Source organism: Mustela putorius, unplaced genomic scaffold (assembly GCF_011764305.1).
Source record: "Mustela putorius furo isolate JIRA1106 unplaced genomic scaffold, ASM1176430v1.1 tig00000224_pilon_pilon_pilon, whole genome shotgun sequence".
In the NCBI taxonomy this organism is placed as follows: Eukaryota; Metazoa; Chordata; class Mammalia; order Carnivora; family Mustelidae; genus Mustela; species Mustela putorius.
The window spans coordinates 27,617,225-27,637,402 of record NW_025421321.1 but is presented as its reverse complement, the minus strand read 5'-3'; the positions used below and the strand labels follow the sequence as shown (position 1 = coordinate 27,637,402).

The 20,178-nt window shown below is 37.4% G+C and overlaps 1 protein-coding gene and 1 long non-coding RNA gene across 3 annotated transcripts in view; one reads left to right on the top strand and one right to left on the bottom strand.

Annotated features, from left to right (window-relative positions):
- The window catches only part of LOC101687561, a 507,478-nt gene extending 503,327 nt beyond the window's left edge, over positions 1–4,151 (bottom strand). Inside the window, exon 1 of the long non-coding RNA XR_006606038.1 lies at positions 3,985–4,151. This is a non-coding gene — a long non-coding RNA (uncharacterized LOC101687561). The remainder of the gene's footprint in view (positions 1–3,984) is intronic.
- Positions 4,152–4,310: 159 nt separating this feature from the next.
- The window catches only part of FANCL (FA complementation group L), a 299,340-nt gene continuing 283,472 nt past the window's right edge, over positions 4,311–20,178 (top strand). For both annotated transcript variants that reach the window (XM_045077868.1, XM_013051074.2), the window contains exon 1: positions 4,311–4,684. The gene's annotated coding sequence lies outside the window, so the exon portion shown is untranslated. The remainder of the gene's footprint in view (positions 4,685–20,178) is intronic.

Here is a 20,178-nt window from a genome sequence, read left to right as displayed (position 1 = left end):
GTGGGGCTCGATCCCAGGACCCTGAGATCATGACCTGAGCCTCAAGGCAGAGGCTTAACCCACTGAACCACCCAGGTGCCCCAACAAAGGAGAATTCTTAACATCATAAATAATGTGTCTATGATACAATATATTACTTCATTTTTTTTTTAGTAAAACAGCACTTTATATGCTTCTAATACCTGGCATATAGAGAACAATTTTTTAAGGTACAGCATTTTACAACCTTGGGGGAGAGATTTCTTTATAAACGTATCTCATGTGTCTGAGAAATAACTTGTAGAAGCTAAAAGCCACCTCCACTTCTTCAGAAAGCCAAATCTTGACAGTTTGTTACTTAAAGACATTTTTGCATTAGAAAAAAAAAATTGATGGGGGCACCTGTGTGGTTCAGCCAGTTAAGGGTCCAACTCTTAATTTTGGCTCAGGTCATGGTCTCAGGGTTGTGAGACTGAGACCCACGCCAACCTCTGCTTAAGATTCTCTCTCCCTCTCCTCTCTACACGCCACCACTCCCACCCCAGCCCTGGCCCAGGGCCACTGCCCCATTCACGCTCTCTTGTTCTTTCTCTCAAAACAAAGAAAGAAAGGAAGAAAAAGAAAAAAGATGAAAGCATGGATGGAAGAAGAGCAAACAAAATCTCACTGTCCTTACTTTCGATCTGGAGCAGTGCTTCTTGAATATGATGCACGTACAGAGCAGACAGGGGTCATGCAGATTCCGGCTGGTCTGGCCTGGAGCTAGAGTCCGCCTTCCTCACATGCTGCCTAGTGATCCTCAAGCTCCTGGCTTCTAGACTATGCTGCTCAGCAAGGGTCTAGTAGAAATCTTTATTCTTTCTTCCACCCTCTCCAACTTACTATTTATTTATTTATTTTTGAAACATAGTCTGAAAACCTATGACATTCACACCTCATTAGTGACTTAGAAGAGCTAGAAATTTCCTTGTTAAGAGCTCGAGTTGTCAATGGTTTGAAAAATAGCTAGTATGTGGATAGGAAGAGAGGGCTAAGGAGAAGATCGGATTGATGCCTAGGCTGGAAGTAAGAAAGACTGAATTTTCACCAGTGGAGCTAAGACGAATAAAAGTGTGATCCTGGACGAGTCACTGGGTCTTTCCAAGCCTCTGTCTCTTCATGTTTAAAATCGGGATGCTGGCCTTGTGGAGGCCTCCCTCTGGTTTCTAGATTCTGTAATGTTGGCCATGTGTTTGCCCATGTCACAAAGGACAGCACATAACTAATCTGTTTACGTGGGCTATTTTAATAATCAGTACAGACTGCCAACCAACAGATCTGCATAATCAATATAAGGATATTGGGACTTAACATCAATTAGGAAGATTGCCAGAAATAATAAATACTTTGTTTCTTTCTTTCCTTGTTCATTTATTGCCAACTCTAGACTCTGCTTTTGTGCTTTACTTCAGTAGAAGGTAGTTCCCAAAATGAGAGCCAGGAAAAGTGAATCAAGACTTGTCTGTACCATAATCCATGTATATACATCAAACCCACAAGCAATGGGGCTTTGGATGAATCACCCAAATTCTCTGCAAATGGGCATTTTAGTCCCCATCTTAGAAAACTAATGCCTGACCCTACTAACTCACAGGACCATTAAGAAACCAGAGTGGGATACAATATACACATGCTGCTTTAGAAAGTTTTTTAAAAAAGTGCCTTGCAAATGCAGGTTATATTTTTATCATTCCCCACATCTTTTCTGAATAATTTATCAACTAGCAAACAAAAATACACTTTGCATTTTGTTAGGCAGGCATTTTCTTTTCATCTATTTATTGACTAAAATAAACACAAAGAGGCAGGAAAAACAGAAAGAGATGAGTAAATGAAAGAAAACATTCTCCAACAACATGCAGAAATCTATGGAAATAGATTTTCTCTGAAGAAAAGAATCTATTAGAATATTCTTAATGATCTAATAAAAAAGGGAAAAGACTCAAAAGTTTCATAAATCATTTTGCACTTATTTTGTTATTAGGAGAAGAGGGAATTGTGTGGCAATACGTAAATTATGAACAGAAGAAATTATAAAGTGCACATCTGCAAAGGAAATAGATGTGTACTTCACTGGGAATACAGTTAATAACTGTGCCCATTCCATTTTACATTGTAATGGAGTAACTACCAAACTATTATGGAAACGAAAAATTTCCTCGACAAAGTTGCATTTTTAATAGACCCATAATATGTAGTGTTGTTCTGGGCGCCTGGGTGGCTCAGTGGGTTAGGCCGCTGCCTTCGGCTCAGGTCATGATCTCGGGGTCCTGGGATCGAGTCCCGCATCGGGCTCTCTGCTCAGCAGGGAGCCTGCTTCCCTCTCTCTCTCTCTCTCTGCCTGCCTCTCCATCTACTTGTGATTTCTCTCTGTCAAATAAATAAATAAAATCTAAAAAAAAAAAAAAAAAATATGTAGTGTTGTTCTATTTTTCTTCTTACTGGATGAGTACAATGATCATCATGCTAAATGTGATCTAAATTCCATCTCTTCTCCCTGCTCCTCTAATGCTTGAAGTTTATGTAACACATTAAAATATGAAGCAGGCGCTAACCCATCAAAGAAACTAGAGAAATAGTTGTAAGCATTTGTTTGGATTCTTTTAAATCCCAAGACAAGCAGAAACGCACATCACTACAGAAAATCTGAAATATATTTAGTCACCTTGCAGTCTGGCAAATCTAGCTTTGCTTGCCTGGCCTTAAAAGTGAGACAATTCTTAAGTCCCTCCAATGTAAGTCTTAGTCACATAATTGAATAAAGGTAGAATTTCCATCATACCTTCTTCCTGACTGAAAAGAAATAAACAAACAACAGATGTGAGGGCCTCTGGATTCTTGAAGCCTGGTTAATGGAAGTTTCTGCACAACTAGAAAACAGTATTCTTTTAAAGCCTTATTCTTTTAGCCCTAGTTGAAAGTGTTTTTTAGATCTGTCCTAGAAAATGCAGTACGCTGTGCATAATGAATTCTTACTTTCATAATTAAGGATTTTGCACTACCTCCAGATCACCACTTTAAACATTATTTCTCAGTGTCCAGGACTGTACACATGAAAGTTTAAGGTGACTACTGTTTCCAGGGGATCTATCCCTGGAACTCCTTGTTTTAGCACACAACATTATTTTCTTAAGGCTCCTAAAATTCAAGAAGAATTTTGAAAATACCCAATAGGCATTCATCTTTTTCTATTGCTGCAGCTGCCGTCATTGGAACCCTCACCATCTTGTACCCAAGCCCATGTGCCACCCTCCTAAATAGCCTCCCAGCTTCTGCCCCTCCCCTTTCCACCCTCTATCTATAGGCACAGTCATCTTTCTAAAGCCCAGTTCTCTCAGGTCAGCCCTTGACCTTGATTCCAGCTTCAAACCAAGCATTCATGGCTACCCCCCCTTCCTTTCCAAGTCCTGCTGAAAAGGCATAAGAGATTTGGTTTTGTTTCCCAGAGAATAAGACCCTAAGAATTCTGGTAAATAAGAAAGCAAGCCAGAAGCAACCGGATAAGGTTGGAGGAAACGAATCCAAAGCAAATGGAAGTAGATGGAAGGCCAGAAAGGCCAGAAGGAGAACTGCAGCCCAACCCATCCGAGGAAAGATCAGCCCAAGTTGAGTCAACAAGTTCAAAGAGTTGAAACAGCTGCTGGCAAAGAGGGACTTGAAAACACAGATGCACCTCCGAGAACTTACTCCCCTCTTTCCCTCTCTAGGGTGTAAAATGAACATTAGCAAACCACAGTTTTTCCCCAAGAAAAAAACCCAAGATTGCCTTTCTAAACAAAGTGGGTGATGGGCTGGTAAGTAAGCCCAGTGAGGAAACTGAATGTAACATTACACCTTCTTGCCAGTAATAAAGGAGAAAATAGAGATCAGAGCGCTCCAAGGCCACCATAAAGCCTCCTTCTCCGCCAGTTGTGGCAGTCCTCCGAGGGCGCACCTCCTCCGCACCCACACCACCTCCAGGCAAACCTGACCAACACGCGGTGCTCCCATCCGAAGTTGGAGAGGGGGGTGTCTGTCGGAAACCTCCACGCTGCGGAGCAAACGCGTGTGGAGGATCACCTTATTTTAGGGACGGCAACAGGACAAACGTAAACGGGACCGGGAAGAACTTGTGGAACAGATGAGTTAATGAAGAGAAGATACTGCTTGGCCAACAACAGGAAACCAAGTATTATCATCTTCATTTTAAAGCTGGGGCAACATTACTAAATAAAGGTTCACTCAATCATCCTGAGTCATGCAACTGGTCTGTGGGACGAGTCTGTCCAACAACATCTGCTTGACTCCACAGTCTGTCTTTCCACGAAAGCACATTCTGTGCGGGGTGAGCAGGTCACCTTTGGAAGCGAGGATGATGCGTGAGATTGGGGCTGTAAGGATTTGTAGAAACGGGGCAGGTGGAAAGGAGAAAGGAAGGGTGGAAGGGAATCCTAACCCGGGGAAGAGTGTGAGTAAAGCGTGCAAGGCGTGTTTGGAAACGCTCGACGTCGAAGGTGTGTCCTGGGGAAGTGTAAGACAAGCGAGAAAAGCCAGGGTGAAGACGGATGTCCTAGTTCTAAATGTCCAGGAGTAGTTTCAGTTCTGCCCTCGAGCGCAGTGAAGAACCGGGGAGAACCTTGAAGCAGAGAGGAAGCTCCGAGCGGTGGCGACAACATCTTCCCGAGAGGTACGCAGATTCTGTTGGGGAGGGAAAAAGACGGAGCAGCCGCGGTAGGAGGACATCTCGGGGCTCCGGGTAGGACCCCGTCTCAGAGACGGAGCCCTTCCAAGAAGCGCTGCCATCCCTTTAAACTTGGCACATGCATGCTCTGCCTCTATTAGAACTCTAGTTTCGTTTTCATTTATCTTTCTACTTTTACTAAAAGAAAAACATATGTTCAAATTGAGCCCTGGTTCTAACCAGTACATTTCAGATCGCTAGTGTTAATGGGTCAAGCCCCTGGAGGGCTCCACATTTAGAATAGGCTGTTTGCACAGGCATTCCGGGCTCATACGTTTTGTCCATGCCCCTGAAACAATTGATGTACTCCAGTATATGGTGTATGTTTTTTATAATTACACCAGAAGAAAGCATTCTTTATGGAAATAAATGTGCTTTTTAAAAACACATTTCTGAAAAGCAGCAGGCAAAGCATTAATAACAAAGTGAAATGATAAACCGAATGGAAGTCTGAGAAAAATTCTATATTTGTATTATACAGGCATTGTTTTCATTCCTGGCACCTTATTTTTCATGTACATAAAGAGAACGCAAGCTACAGCAGGGTGAGACAAAGATCAATGCTGAATGTATTACTTGGCACTGGTCAGACGCAGTTTAATAAGAAAAAAATTGATCCATTAAGCTAAACCTAATTTTTGGCCGAAAATGGTTGAAATCTCTTCTTTATATTGCTAGCTTCATAAAGACCTATAATATTTGGAAGAAACAACTCAAGACTGAGTTTAATAGGATTAAATGTATTGCAAATATACTTAACAAGAATCTATCAAGTTGTTAATGATTGCTATTAATATCAAACAATTTTTGTATAGAATTTTTTATTAGAGCAATTGTAAAATACAGCCGTAAGAAATGTAATATAAAAAGGTTTTCAGGTAATTTGTAACAGCTACAATTGCAGAACTCAAATCCTAACCTACAAGATACAGTAATTTATTTTATCATTCAGTTTCTAACACAAGTGCAATTCAATTTGTAAAGTATTTAAGTGCTGGTCTTAGGCCTGTTTGGCCAAGTTCAGAAGGACCACATCTCCAGCTGGTAGTAGTGTTCTTGCCTGTCCAGAGATTGTAAAGCAGAGGAGTTGGTGTTATCAGATTTTGAAATGTTTTTGAAGGTGCAATACTCACTTTGAAAATATTATTTTAAAGCAGCCTCATCTCAGATCATTAAGAAAGCAGAAGTTTTAGTCTCAAATTTCACAGAACCCTGGAACTTGAAAGAGTATGGAATTCAGTGACTGTCTGGTTCAATCTGCCCATCTATAGATACAGAAACTAAAGCTACAGAACTGATTCTGTAAAATAATCTGCCAAGTGTGCATACACTGGAGGAAAGCTGAATGTTTTTATTCACGAGATGAAAAATGCTGTAATGAAAACGGAGGCTACAGAAAAGTGAAATAGACACTTGTAGCCATAACCACAATATATCAACCTGAAAAACACATGCACAATAAGTGCCTTTTTCCTAAATGATAAAGATTTTGGTTCAAATGCTCTTAATTCTTTATTTCCCTTTCCGTATAGGAATAGTCACTACAATGTAACAATAAATCCAGAAATATACACCTGCACACACATACACAAACACTCACCTATAAACATTTTGCTCCAAACTTAAAGAATCAATATTTTAAATGGATCCATGAAAATTAGAATGTTTTAAAGATCGTGATTTATATAAGCAACTATACTAACAACATATTTTTAAAATGACTGTATTCTCAAAAATTGGGAAAGAAAAATCATGTTCTTGTACCTGTTTAAAAATATATGTTTATAAAAAATAAAAAATTAATAAAAAAAAAGAATGAAAACACACACACACACACACACACAAAATATATATATATATATCCCCTACAGCTTGGGTCCTGGGTGATGAGTTATGCCCTTTTACCTTCAGGGTAGCAATTTAAATCCCATGCACATCAGGAAGGAGGAAATATTGTTTCCATTTTAATGGCTGTCCAGCGTTCTATGCAAAATGGATAGGAGGTTTCAGTTCAGTTCTTAGTAGATAGATGCTTACATTATAGAATTGTCACCCAGGAGAAAGGACAAGAGCTGAAAGATTATGGGGGAGAGGCACCCTCTCACCTACATACACTGGGACATCTAGGGTGCCTAAGAAAAATGTCTTTCAGTTTGCAGGGGTTGATTAAGTATTCCTCATAATTACTGGATTGATTATAGTTGGTAAAATCTGAATGTTTGCCTGTGCATAGGTTTTTATAGGTAGGAACAGTGTTGGTAGCCAAATAATGTCTGTGACCATTAGATCATGGGAAGCTGAGACTACCTTTCTCTGAATTACAACTCCTGAATATTTTCACTGCAAAGTATGATGTAAAAGCTCTGTTGATGATTAATTTGTATTTTAAGCATATAAATCACTTCTTGGTTGCCATGCTAATACTGATTTAGAAAAATACACACTTCAGTTTATATTGATCTGTTTTTCTAATTCTTCATCAGAAGGGTCTAATATGGTTGCTTTCGCAATTTACTTTCGAAGTTATCCTTTTAGGAGATGAAGTAACCAAAAGATATTGAAAATCCAAAGTAAATTACATCGTACCAGTTAGACTTCCCTAAAGAAATGGATACACCTCTGTAATCCGCTCAGCTCACAACTAATAGGCAGGGGATTCAGCTCTGTCTTCATCTTTACTAAACTATGACTCTATTTGAAGCACACAACATTTGTCTTCAGAACACCTATCAAATATTTAGTATCTCATCTAACACAATTAAATTTCCTATGAAATTACAATCTACATTATGAATCGGAGCTTTAAGATGTATATAAAATCCACAACTATATTGTGATACTTACTAGAGCACACCAAAATGGGATGCTTTGAAAAATATTATGTCTTAGTTTCAAAGCTCCAAACATGTAATTTAATAATTTTTTTTAAATCCCAGTTTTCTTGAAACTGGTTTGCTTACAAAAGTTGGGTTTTTATGTAATTTGCTAATGGGGAAAGGGCCTAAATAAACGTATACTGGGGAGAAAAAATAAACCTTAATCTTCTAAATGAAAGTAGAACTTGAATATTGCCATAGGAGAGCACACAACAGATGTCATTCAAAGCAAAGAAAGAGAAACCGAATTATATCTATCTATGCATATATGTATGCAGACAGAATAGATACGTGTGTGTGCATGAAGACGATGATCAGACAGACATATATTTGAAGAATTTCATACTATAAAACAAAAGCTAGGGAAGGAGATATCAGGTGATAAGGACTATTACAAATTTTCAAATGAACTATATTTAACTAAATGCAGTCTCTCGAGTAAAAATAATGACAGAATGGGAAAACCTTGCTGGGTCTCCTATCCTTCAATGTCATCTAGAGGGAAAAAAATTGCACGCAAAACTGTAAACAGTGGACAGAGTATCTAGAAGTAATCGATGTTTCAGAATTCATTAAACTGTGGAAAGGAAATTAATAAAAGAAATCTCAACACTAACAAAAAACGCAATCACAGGAGAAGAGATCTAAAGGAATCAAAGATAGTGAAGGAACTTTAAAAGGGAAGTAAGTTTTAGAAATTGCTGTAAAGATATAGGCTATATGAAGGAACTCATAAAGCAGCTAAATCACAGTCTAGTACGTGGCGCAACAAGAAAAAATGTCAGAGAGGAGGACAAAATGAAAATTGCTAACCATGTCATAAGATAACTTTCTTCCTTTCCACTAATACAAACACTAAAAATGTTTCCCAGGCTTAAACCAATGATTAGTTCTACGTGGAGTCCTGATTCTATTTCCTAGAAATATTTTGTTAGAATGGCTGGCTATCAAACAACATGTCTCTGTATTCCTTTAAAAACTTGTAACAAAGCTACAGAATACATCTATAACCGCATATCATCAGATATTTACTACTGTTGGTGTAAAATTGTTTTTATTAATTCACATGATGTCCAAGTCCTGAAGCTAAAATGGAATCCAGGTCTTTTGATTTTTGGTTTACTTTTGAAGTTAATCTTAAACGCTGCTTTTCCATGAAGTTTCCTAATAATATGTAGTAGGTTCCAGCTAATCAGGATAATGGAGAGATGGAGGTCATAGATCACCAAAATCATGATTAAGACAAAGCTAATAAAAAGATGTCTTAAATGGAGTCAATGTTAACTGAGTTAAAATTACATCCAATTGGCTAATTTAATTATGATGCATTTAGACAATGGAATACATGCAACTACTTTTTAAAAAAAAGATGAGGTTGATATGTTACTATGTTTCTATATGAATATATAAACATATACTATACTGAAACGCAAAAATGAAATACATTGTTATTCATGTGAAAAGAGGGAGTATGTATGTGCATAAAACTTTGACTTTATGGATGTATTTTAATATCTGAAATGCTGTACACCAAATTAGAGTGATTGCCCCCCAAAATATGTCCAATATGAGGATAATCTAATTTGTTCTTGTTTTTACTAGCCAGTCCCTCCTGCAGATCATGGCTCTTATTTCTTCCTCTCAAAACACTCTTATTTCAGTGTCACAAGCTCTAGCTCCAGCACACCAACTTATTCTTATCAAGTTGTTAAACATGAATCCCATGGTGGTGTTTGGATCAGGCTAGCCAACTAGAACCTTTATCAAAGTTACCTTCCATTCTGAAATCATTAGGGCGTTATCTCTTTGTTTTTCAATCTACTTGAAGAACTTAACCGACACTCAGAAAATTCAATTTATAGTTTTATTTTTTAAATTAAAAGAGAAAATCTCTTCCTCCATTTAAACTATAATGCAAGTTGAACAGTTCTTCTTTTTCTAACTGTTCAACAATTTCAAGATTTTTTTCAAATGTTAAGCATTTTCCTTTTTACATTAGGTTCACAACATGTCAAGTACATGGCTACTCCTCTGATGGGTAGGTAGCATAGATTTTTTGCATGTAGCAGGAAACACTGCATGGCATTTATTAATACATATTTCCAAACAGTAGATGTCTTCTGATATCTAGGGTGTTTGTTTTGAGTAGATTTATAGTGGTTCTATTTCTCTTTTAAGCACAGTAAATTTGCAAATTGATTAAATTATAATTAATTATATTTATTTTCTGATGACTGCCTCTCTTGCACCACTAGCTAGTATAGTGTCATATAACTAAATCGAATAGGCAGATATACAAACACACAAGGGGAGGCATTTAATGTGGTGTCACAAATCTTTCAGTTTGTATAGTTATCATCCCACCCCTTCAATCCTTTCTGCTTATTCCCTACTGAGAAAATGAGAAACAGAGAGAGACATTTTTATATTCTTTGCCTTGGGTATATATTCTCTTCATCTAGGACATTTATTAAGCTGCTCAGAATATTTGCAAAAGATATATATTATTTTATTTAACATTAGTCTTTCCCTCCATCACTGAAAACAGATTTATGGAATTTCAATGATAAAAAATAGAGATAGGATACTGGAAATACTAAGTATAGACAAAGTCTTAGCAGTGATTCTTCCAAGTCTGTAAATGCATATAGGGTTTTCATGGTTATTTACCTGTGTTGACCCAACACTTTTGGGAGAAGTCTAATTAAAGTCATCAAATGTTACTATAATTAGTCCCTAAAATTAACTATAATTAAAATGACCAAGAATAAATGTATATTAACAACTATGTGTGTTTAGTCAGTAATATCATTAAATCTGATCATTTTAATAGATTATATATAAATGTATATTGTTGAATACACATGTTGAATATAGTTGTTAAAGCACATAGCTATCCTAGGCTTATAGGATTTTACACACACACAAATACACATATATATGTATATCTGGAGTATTGTGAGCACCTACAAAATTGTCTTTAAAGTATGTATTATCTTACTTTTCATAGCCATATATTATGTGGCCTATGTTAAATTAAAAAAAAAAAAAAAAGAAAGAAAGAAAGTAAAAAAGCCCTGAATTGAATTTCCAAGTGGAATAGAGAGTACACAAAAGAAAAAAAGAACCTGGTAGCCATAGGATAGATGTTTGAGGACCCCACAGAATGAAAATTAAGTGGAATAAAATAAACAAAGAGACTGAGTGGGAAAAGCAAGGGGAAAAAAGGAAACTAGGTTATACATTCCTCCAGAGAATTATCCTTATTTTCTAGTCCTTTTGTATCAACCCTCAACACTTACATTGTTGTTTAACATATGGTGGGCTCTCAGTAAATGTCATTGACTTGTTGGAAAGATAGAGCAGTAAGCATATTGGAGAGGAAGAGGAAATGAATGTGTGGGCAATTTGCAAAGTTGACACTGCTCATTCTCCGTATTACCTAATGGATATTTTTCACGTCCTGTATCATTGATGGCATTGGTTTCACTTTTTTATAGCCCCAAATTAATAACTCAATGATTGAGAGGTGCATTTTCTTTAGCATGTAGGTGACTGAAGTTTCCAAAAGAAAACTTTCTCAGGATCCTATCCAAAAACAAACAAACAAACAAACAAAACTATAATACAAAGAGAAAGTACTAGAATGTTATGTAGGTGATTAATGGCCTTAAAAACAAAGCTCATTTACTGATCATGGGAAAGAGTCCTATAGTCTACAGACTGAAACAGAAAAGGTCCAATTCTCAAAATACTAAAAGGAGCTCTGCCCTCATTCTCTTTTCTATCTGCAATTAGAATTGTAGAATTCTCACTTAAGAAATTAATGGTATTTTTTCCAGCCTTAAAAATAGGGGGATACTGTTTTCTTAAAGGGAACACACATATCAAAGCTGAGGCTCAAGTATTCAGCCAACAAAGAAATTATTCACCAGAATATTTGGCCTGAAAGATGCTTAAAAATATGCATTCCTTCTTTCCAAGGTGGTTACTTGTTGTTCTTAAAGGAAGGTAGGAGAAAGAATCTGTCAACTGTTTGGCAGCCAAAGACCATAAGAAAAATTATCCTTCAGGAAGATAGCCCCAATGCATTTTTAAAAAGTTAATCATAGCAGCAATGGCCACAGTTGCCAAACTGTGGAAAGAACCAAGATGCTTTTCAACGGACAAATGGATAAAGAAGATATAGTCCATATATACAATGGGGTATTATGCCTCCATCAGAAAGGATGAATACCCAACTTTCGTATCAACATGGATGGGACTGGAGGAGATGATGCTGAGTGAAATAAGCCAAGCAGAGACAGTCAATTATCCTATGGTTTTACTTACTAATGGAGCATAAGGAATAACACGGAGGGCATTGGGAGAATTGGGGGAAATCGGAGGGCGAGACAAACCATAGACTGTGGACTCTGAGAAACAAACTGAGGGTTTTGGAGGGGAGGGGAGTGGGGGGTTGGGTGAGCCTGGTGGTGGCCAGTATTAAGGAGGGCATGTATTGCATGGAGCCCTGGGTGTGGTGCATAAACAAGGAATCTTGGAACACTGAAAAAAATTAAATTTTTTAAAAAAGCTAATCAACTGCAAGAGTCTGAACTGCAAAATGTTCTGAGTTCAGGGAAAAATGAAAATTTTTCAACTCAAAGAAGTAAACTTGTGGTTATTTCATTACCATGGAGAGCATACCATTTCAGACATGGCACCTCCATTACCAACGGGTACCATAGAAAGATTTGTAAAAGCATGAAAAAAGAAATGTTTTTTTTGAAAGTCATGAAAAAGGAACATAATTATATATGATTAAGAGTCAAGATCATTTAGGGGACGGTAAAGTCCAGTACAATAAGGGTATGGGTTTGAGTCTCACCTGTGCCATTTTCTAATTATGTGATCATGACCAAGTTACACCATTTTTCTGAAACACAATTCAGTAAAATGGATTAATTTTACATGCAAAGATATAGTTACTGAGAGTTTCCATCTCAGATCCGTTCAGGGTAGGAAGTTAGTCCTTGGGATTCAAGTTACTTCTTAGCCCAATGTTATAAATATTCTTAAAGGAGAAATATATGCAGGGAATTTCAAAGAACAAGTATCAAGTACTTTTGGTGCATAAGATAAGACCATGTCTCTGTGTGTATGAATATGTTAAATATACATTAAAAATTTCCCAAAGTCTACATATGAAATGATTGGTTGTATTTCTTCCTGGGAAGTGAGACTAGGAGTTTTAAGAGGGGGAAGAGCTCAGGCAGGGAAATTTTCACTTTCATTTTATTCTCTTCTGTAATGCTTAAGTCTTAAACAATGTCATATATATTATATGATTCAAAAAATAGTTTGGAAGACAAATGAATTATCTCAAATGTCAGCATGAGGTCATATATCTTTTTCAGTATATGAAAGTAATTAATCCATGCTCCTTTTCTCACAAAGAGTAATGATCTATGAAATGTAAAGTATAAAAAAATTACCAAAAATAATTTATTTTGAATAGGGGATTAAGATGGAAATAAATGATTTTTTTAAACAATGCTTTGTAATATATGATACCTTTGGGCTAATTACTAACATTTACGTAGTAAATAGAACAAAATGTTCTCAACATTTGGTCCTTAAGACATAAACAGCTAGGGACGCCTGGGTGGCTCAGTTGGTTAAGCGGCTGCCTTCGGCTCAGGTCATGATCTCAGTGTCCTGGGATCGAGTCCCACATCGGGATCCTTGCTCCGCAGGGAGACTGCTTCTCCCTCTGCCTCTGCCTGCCTCTCTGTCTGCCTGTGCTTGCTCGCTCTCTCTCCCTCTATCACTGGCAAATAAATAAATTTTAAAAATCTTAAAAAAAAAAGACATAAATAGCTAGCACTATCACTACCATCATGATGAAGACTGTAAACATCTGAGACAAAATGTAAACACTTTTAGGGTAGGAAACAGAACCATTCTTATTCATCTTCTTATCTCCCTTGCATATCACAATGCCTAGTACATGACAGATCTTCAATAATCAATTGTTGAATAAATGCACAAATGAGAAAAATGAAAATAAATGAATGGATGACACAGAAGTACATCCGCTCAGTACTTGCCCCAAACTGTTAGTGACTGTGTTGAAGATGCCCACCTTTTCATCCTCAGCTCCACCCTGCTTAGAGATCCTGCCCTAACCCCTTCGAGTACATCTTCCTTGCTAACTGACTAGTGGCTCCTTCCTCTGGTCTAAGTTGATTGGACCAGCAGTGGAGAGTGACATAAATTAAGTTAATAGATTCCCTTATTTGTGATTAGCTTCTCTCTGTTGGACACTTGAACAGGGAAGCTGAATTTGAGCCAAGTGAAAATAGAAGAAAGAGAGTCAGTCCCGAGAGGTAGAAAAGAATATTTCCAAAACTCAAGAAAGGAAAGAGGATTCCTGTCATGAGGCTCAATTGCAATTAGTCCCATTGGGTTTTCTGAGCTACCACTATAGTCTTCCAAAATTTTGCTATTTTTTTACTTTATTTTAAGTGGGTTTCTGTTCCATGCAAACAAGCACAGAGACAACAGACAAGCACCACAACAATCTACAAAGTCTTCACTATATGCCCTGGCTTTCCCCACTATTAATATATGAACTATATATATACTTATATCTAAAGCCAATCCCTCTACTTGTGCACCAGATCACATTCCTTCTCACTTACTCTGGAAAATTTGATCTAGTAGTTCACTCCTCTCTTGACTACATGAGCAATTTCTAGCTATCCACTGGATTAGCCCCTTCAGAATATACAAAGTACCTATTATTTTTCATCCTAAAACAAAGCAAAATTTCTGTTGACCCAGTGGTGTGCTAGGGTTGGTTCATGCAGCTTTCAAGAGTCATCTCTTTTCAACTCAGTGAAATTAGTCAAGATGCGGGTATTTACACTATTGAAATTGGCAAAAGCTACAAATCAGAACTGCCTTATTTATTTATTTATTTATTTGTTTGTTTATTTATTTATTTTTGCCCCAGGGAACCAGTGGTTAAATACTTAGCAGCCTATCACTTTTTTGACCTCACTATCCTCACCAATTTTCATCCCATTTTTTTGCTACCCTTTCCACCAAAATACATAAAAGGAGTAATGCATATTTTCTTCATTTCTTTTCACTTGACCCCATTATAGTCAAATTTCTGTACCACCCCCCCACCAAAACTCTTCTCAAGGTCTCGAGTGGCAACCACATTGCTAAATCTAGTGGTCAATGCCCAGTCATCATATTACTTCATCTACCAGCAATGTTTCTCCCAGCTGACCATTTTTCTCTCCCCTCACTAGTCATTTCTTCTCAGTCTCTTTCTCTGGTTCATGATCTTTCCTCAGACCTCCTAATGTTGGAGTATTCCAGAGCTCAGTCATTAGCCCTGTTCTTTTCTCCATCTACACTCATTCCCTTGATGTCTACATTCAGACATGGCTTCAAAGACCACTGAGAACCTCTATGTTGCCAGCCCAGACTTGTCTCCTGAATTCCAGTCTTAGGTCCAACTGATTACATCTCCACTTGGCTATCTAAAAGATATCTCAAATTCAACAAGCTCAAAACCAAACTTCCCATCTTTCTTCCCAAACCTGTTTACCAGCAGTCATATATCTAAGATGATGGCAACAACATATTTTAAGTTGCTCAAGCAAAAAACCTGGCAGCCGCCTTTGATTACCTTCTCACTCTCACACTTCACACCCAACCCATTAGGAAAGCCTGTTGGTTCTCCCTTCAAACTAGTTCTGAAGCATGATGTTTCTCACCATATTGCAGTGTTACTAGCCTGGTTCAAATCTATAGTCTGGATTATTCTAAGAGACTCTAATAAGCCCCTGTACTGTACTGTTATCATAGTCATCCCCATATTGTTTTTTCTCAACACAAAAGCCAGAATGACCCTTTGAAAAGTAAAGTCAGATCATGTCACTTCTTTGCTCAAAACAGTAGAAGTGAATCCTAGTTTGCTCAGAGTAATAGTCAAACTTCAGATAATGACCTACAGGCCCTTCATGAATCAGCCTCTTGTTAACTTTCTGACTCCATCTCCTAGGACTCTCCCTCTCACTCATTCTCTTCCAGCCACACCGTGGCTGCATCTTGAATATGCTAGACCTGTTTCTGCCTTTGGGCCCAAGCTCCAACTGTTTGCCTGGAACCATCTTCTCCTATCTACAAATCCAGCTGACCCCTTTACTACCTTCCCAGGCTTTTCTCCCATCTTCCCCTACTTAATATATTGCAACATACCTACCAACCTCCTACATTCCTTACCCTCTTGTTCTTTTTCCATTTTTTTATTGTACTTTCCACCTGTCAATTTACTTTATAATTTACTCATGTATTATATTTGCTGTCTGCCTTTCCTCACAGAATGTTAACATCATGATGGCAAGGATTATCATCTGGCTTGCTGATGACCCAGTATTTCATGTAGTCTGGCTCCTGGTAAACTCCTAACACATACTGGTTGAAAAAATTAATAAACAACCAACAGAGACCATAAATGGCAGAGACCTTAATGAATTTATAACAGAGGAGCAAATCTGTGGTTATAAAATTTGAAGTTTTAGAATTGTTTCTGTAATGAAATTTTCGCTTCCACAGTTTCCTGGTTAAAATTTAAAATTTACAGAAGAAATGTAGCAGAATTCCCACAACTGTACCTAAACCTCTCTCATATCTGGGACTCAAATCCTGGCTCTTATAAGAGCTCAGAGCTCCTATAGGAGTTGTGCATTTATCAGTGGTGACACAAATGAGCCCGTGTAGTATTTTGTACATATGGTGTTAACTTTTATGCTTTAATATATATGTGCAATATGTCTGAATTATACTTGCTCTAGGAACCATCACTTTTATTTTACTGACTTTTGTGTATTTAAAACCTCAGGCATAATACAGTATTGAATTAAAGTTTTTTTGGTTGTTTAATTTCCACAGAAGTAAGGGAAATAAAAGAAAAAGAACAATTCTTTTAACATTCAAATTTCTTCACGGCCTGTAGAATGCAAAATTCTTCCAAGTCTAGGAAGTACCCTACATATTAGAACTAAATACAGAACTAAATAAAGAACTAAATATTAGAAAATGGATGTGAGGTCCCCAAACATCTCTGCATTGATTTCAGTTAGGTTTTGAACACATGCTTGTTAGGCCTAATTCATTGAAAATATGTTAAGTAAAGGAATCATGTATGGAACTTGTGAAAATACTGATGAAATATACTCATTCAAACACAAATTTAGACCTTATTGTAGTCATAGGTTACAGTTGTTTCAAAGTGAATCTCATTTTATCCTCTTCAATTTAATCTGATTATAATGGAAGAAAATGTCTTTAAAAAGAGGGCTTAATTAATTTAAAATGTCATATGTTCATTTAAACAACAACAAAGAATGATCACAAATGTAATGAGGCTAAAGGACTGAATTTGAAAGGGAACATAGAAGTCCCCAACACAAAAGAATAAAAATTAAGAGTATTGTGAATACATCATGATCGATTAGGATTAACTAAATGAATAATTAGATGGAATAACATTTCAGAACCTTATAAAACTCTTATGTAAGTATCATATAAACCCATAGATATAACTAAGAAAGACTGAAAAAGTTTACAAATAGATTAAAGTGAAACATAATGCTACAAAATAGGGAGATTAAATAAAACATTTTTAACTGCTGTTTGGAGTGAATCATATTCAAGCTTACTTTTGTCTATATATATATACCATAAATTTGATTGCAGTTGAACTGTAGCCCATCCTTGGCTGAAGTTTCTATGCCCACAGACATGAAGTTATGCCCAGGCTATAACCGACAATAAGCATTATAGTCTTTGTAGTGGCATGGCCCAGATTTTCTAAAATAGTTTCAATTTTGAATATTTTCTCCCCACTTTTTGTATGAACCAATGTATTGTTCAAATAATTAGTTTAAAAATTCTCTTTGCCTCCTGTAATTCTAAACTTATAAAAATTAAGAAATGCCTTGGATTAACACACATCAACCCTGAAAATAAGATTATAGGGAAAACAAATACATTGATCTCCTTAATTCAACACAATTTTTTTTAGTCCTTTGGCATCATTTTTTGTATAAAAACAACATACTAATAACAACCAATTCTTTTCTCTTTAATCTGGCAAGATCTCTCCTTGAAAACTATTATTAGCTACAAGTTTTTGTGAGTGAAAATGAGTTCCATTTTATAAAAAAAATTCACAGTTTGTTTTCACTAACTCAGACTGTCCCCTCCACCAATCCCTCACATTAGTTTAAGTTAAATAAAGATTGGTTTTAAAAATGTAGACAATTACTTAATCAAATAAATACCTGAGCAGCTGCTTGAAATCATGTTCACTGATAAACTCACAGTCAGATCCAATGACCATAGACTCATCTACTTTTGCACAGGTAAAGGACTCCCCAAGGAAGGAATAGTTTTTCTAGAACTTATCAAGGTCCACTTGATAATATTCACAGTTCTCCTTTGAGAATTTCCTAATAGCAAATAAACACAAAGAATAAGTGAAACATTAGGGAAAGACTGACCCTAAAGGTATGGCTGTTCTAGTTGTTCTGATTTACTGGTACCCTGAGTGGGGGGTGCAAAACCAAAAGAATGTATTATAAGTACTTGTCCATCAGCTCAGAACCCAGCCCAGGAAGAAGGTGAGAAGACTGCAAGTGAAGTGGGACTATGGGGGAGAGGAGCTGGGGGTCCAGGAATCTCTTTTGTGGTTGTTGGAACACAGATGCTTGGGCAGCTCACCCCTGTCCTGCCATCTTGCTTTCATTTCTCGCTTTTTTTTTTTTTTTAACCTCTATGATTCTCTGTTAACTTCCTGTTAACATCCATCAGAAACCTAGCTCCAGTTCTGACCAGCCTAAGGGCAATAGGTTGAATTGGGTCATGGAAAATATGAAATAACTCATCTAGTTTCCACATGGACTGAATGGAAATTATTCAGAAGGCACTGGAAGAAATAAATATTCATATTCTGTCTTTCTGTCTGTATTTCTCTCCTTTGTGGTCTTTTTGTATTTGGTTTGATGGGAATTTGTGTCTCTAAGGAAACTTTCTTCTTAAACTGCAGCCAGTATCTGAATTATCTTGAACTAATGATCATATGCCAGGCAGAGGGTATGAATGGGATGAGATTTATAATTTCCAGTGAATATTTTCAAAGTGTCTCTGGATCATATATACTGTTTTCTGATTAATATAACTTTTAAAAAAGTCACCTTCAATAGGGCTTGTAGTGTGGTTGAAATATAACAATATGAGGAAAGTGGAAAAAGAGAAAACAAGGGAGGTAAGAAAATGAGTCAGATCAGGCTTGGGGTGCCTAGGTGGCTGAGTCAATTAAGTGGTCCACTCTTGGTTTCAGGTGGGTTTGTGATCTCAGGGTTAGGGGTTCTAGCCGCACATTAGGCTCCATGCTCAGCCTAAAGTCGGCTTGAGATTCTCTCTCTCCCTCTCCCTCTGCTCCTCCTCACCCCCTCTCTAATAAATAAATAAATAAATAAATCTTTAAAAAATAAATAAGATTAGTCTTAACAAATAATTTATATTTACTCAGCTACTATTCATTTGCTCAAAAAATTACTGAGTACCTACCATGTGCTGGGAACAGAGAAATAAACAAGTTAAGTTACTATAGCCTGTAAGGTGACGTGTTGGAAGCAGGAAAACCAGGAAGGCTAATGCAGGCAGAGAGCCAGGAGATGGTGGTGACTAGGACTAGAGTGGAAGGCAGAGAGCAGGCAGAAGGGGCAGCTTAGGGGAGCTGCTTGGCAGTAGGAATCTGCAGAAATTGTCACTAGGGTTGGATGTGCAGTCTGAAAGAAAAGCAGGAGTCGAGGAGAAAGGAAGGATTTGGGGAACTGAGCAACCCACAAGTGTTGAGGTGTTGCTGTTGACAGAGATGAAGAACACGGGGAGGTTTGCAGAGGTGAGGCTCAATGGAAACCAAGTGTTCTGTGTTAAGCATGTTAATTTTGAGTTGCCTATTAGGTGACGGTGCACACTTGGAGCTTAGAAGAGAGGTAGGTGCTAGAGATAAACATTTGGGGTCGTTGGCATGTAAATGGAATCTGAGCTGCGGGTGCCAAGGCAATTGATTCACGGGTGAGTGATGATCCAGACAACAGATGAATGAAGACTAAGCCCCAGAACACACCGATACTTTGAGGCGCCAACAAGAAAGGGGTATCCGGCAAAGAAAGCTTGGAGACGCAATGAGGTAGGAAGGTACCAGAGGCGGGATGTCCAGGAATACTAGCCAAGAAAGTGTTTCAAGTGTATCAGATGCTGCTGAGATATCAAAGATGAGCATTGGCAATTTTAGTGACAAACTCTAAAAGCTTGGACGGAGTGCAGTCAAGAAAGACCAAGAGGTGAGTGTCCAAAGAGAACCAGCACCATAGCAACAGTCTCTTGCCAGAGGAGCAAAGCAGCGCTTGGACTTGTAGTTCACATTCTTCTTTAGTTCTTTGTGACTTAATTTTCAGCATGGCCTCCAGTCATTTTAGTATTGAACTTGTG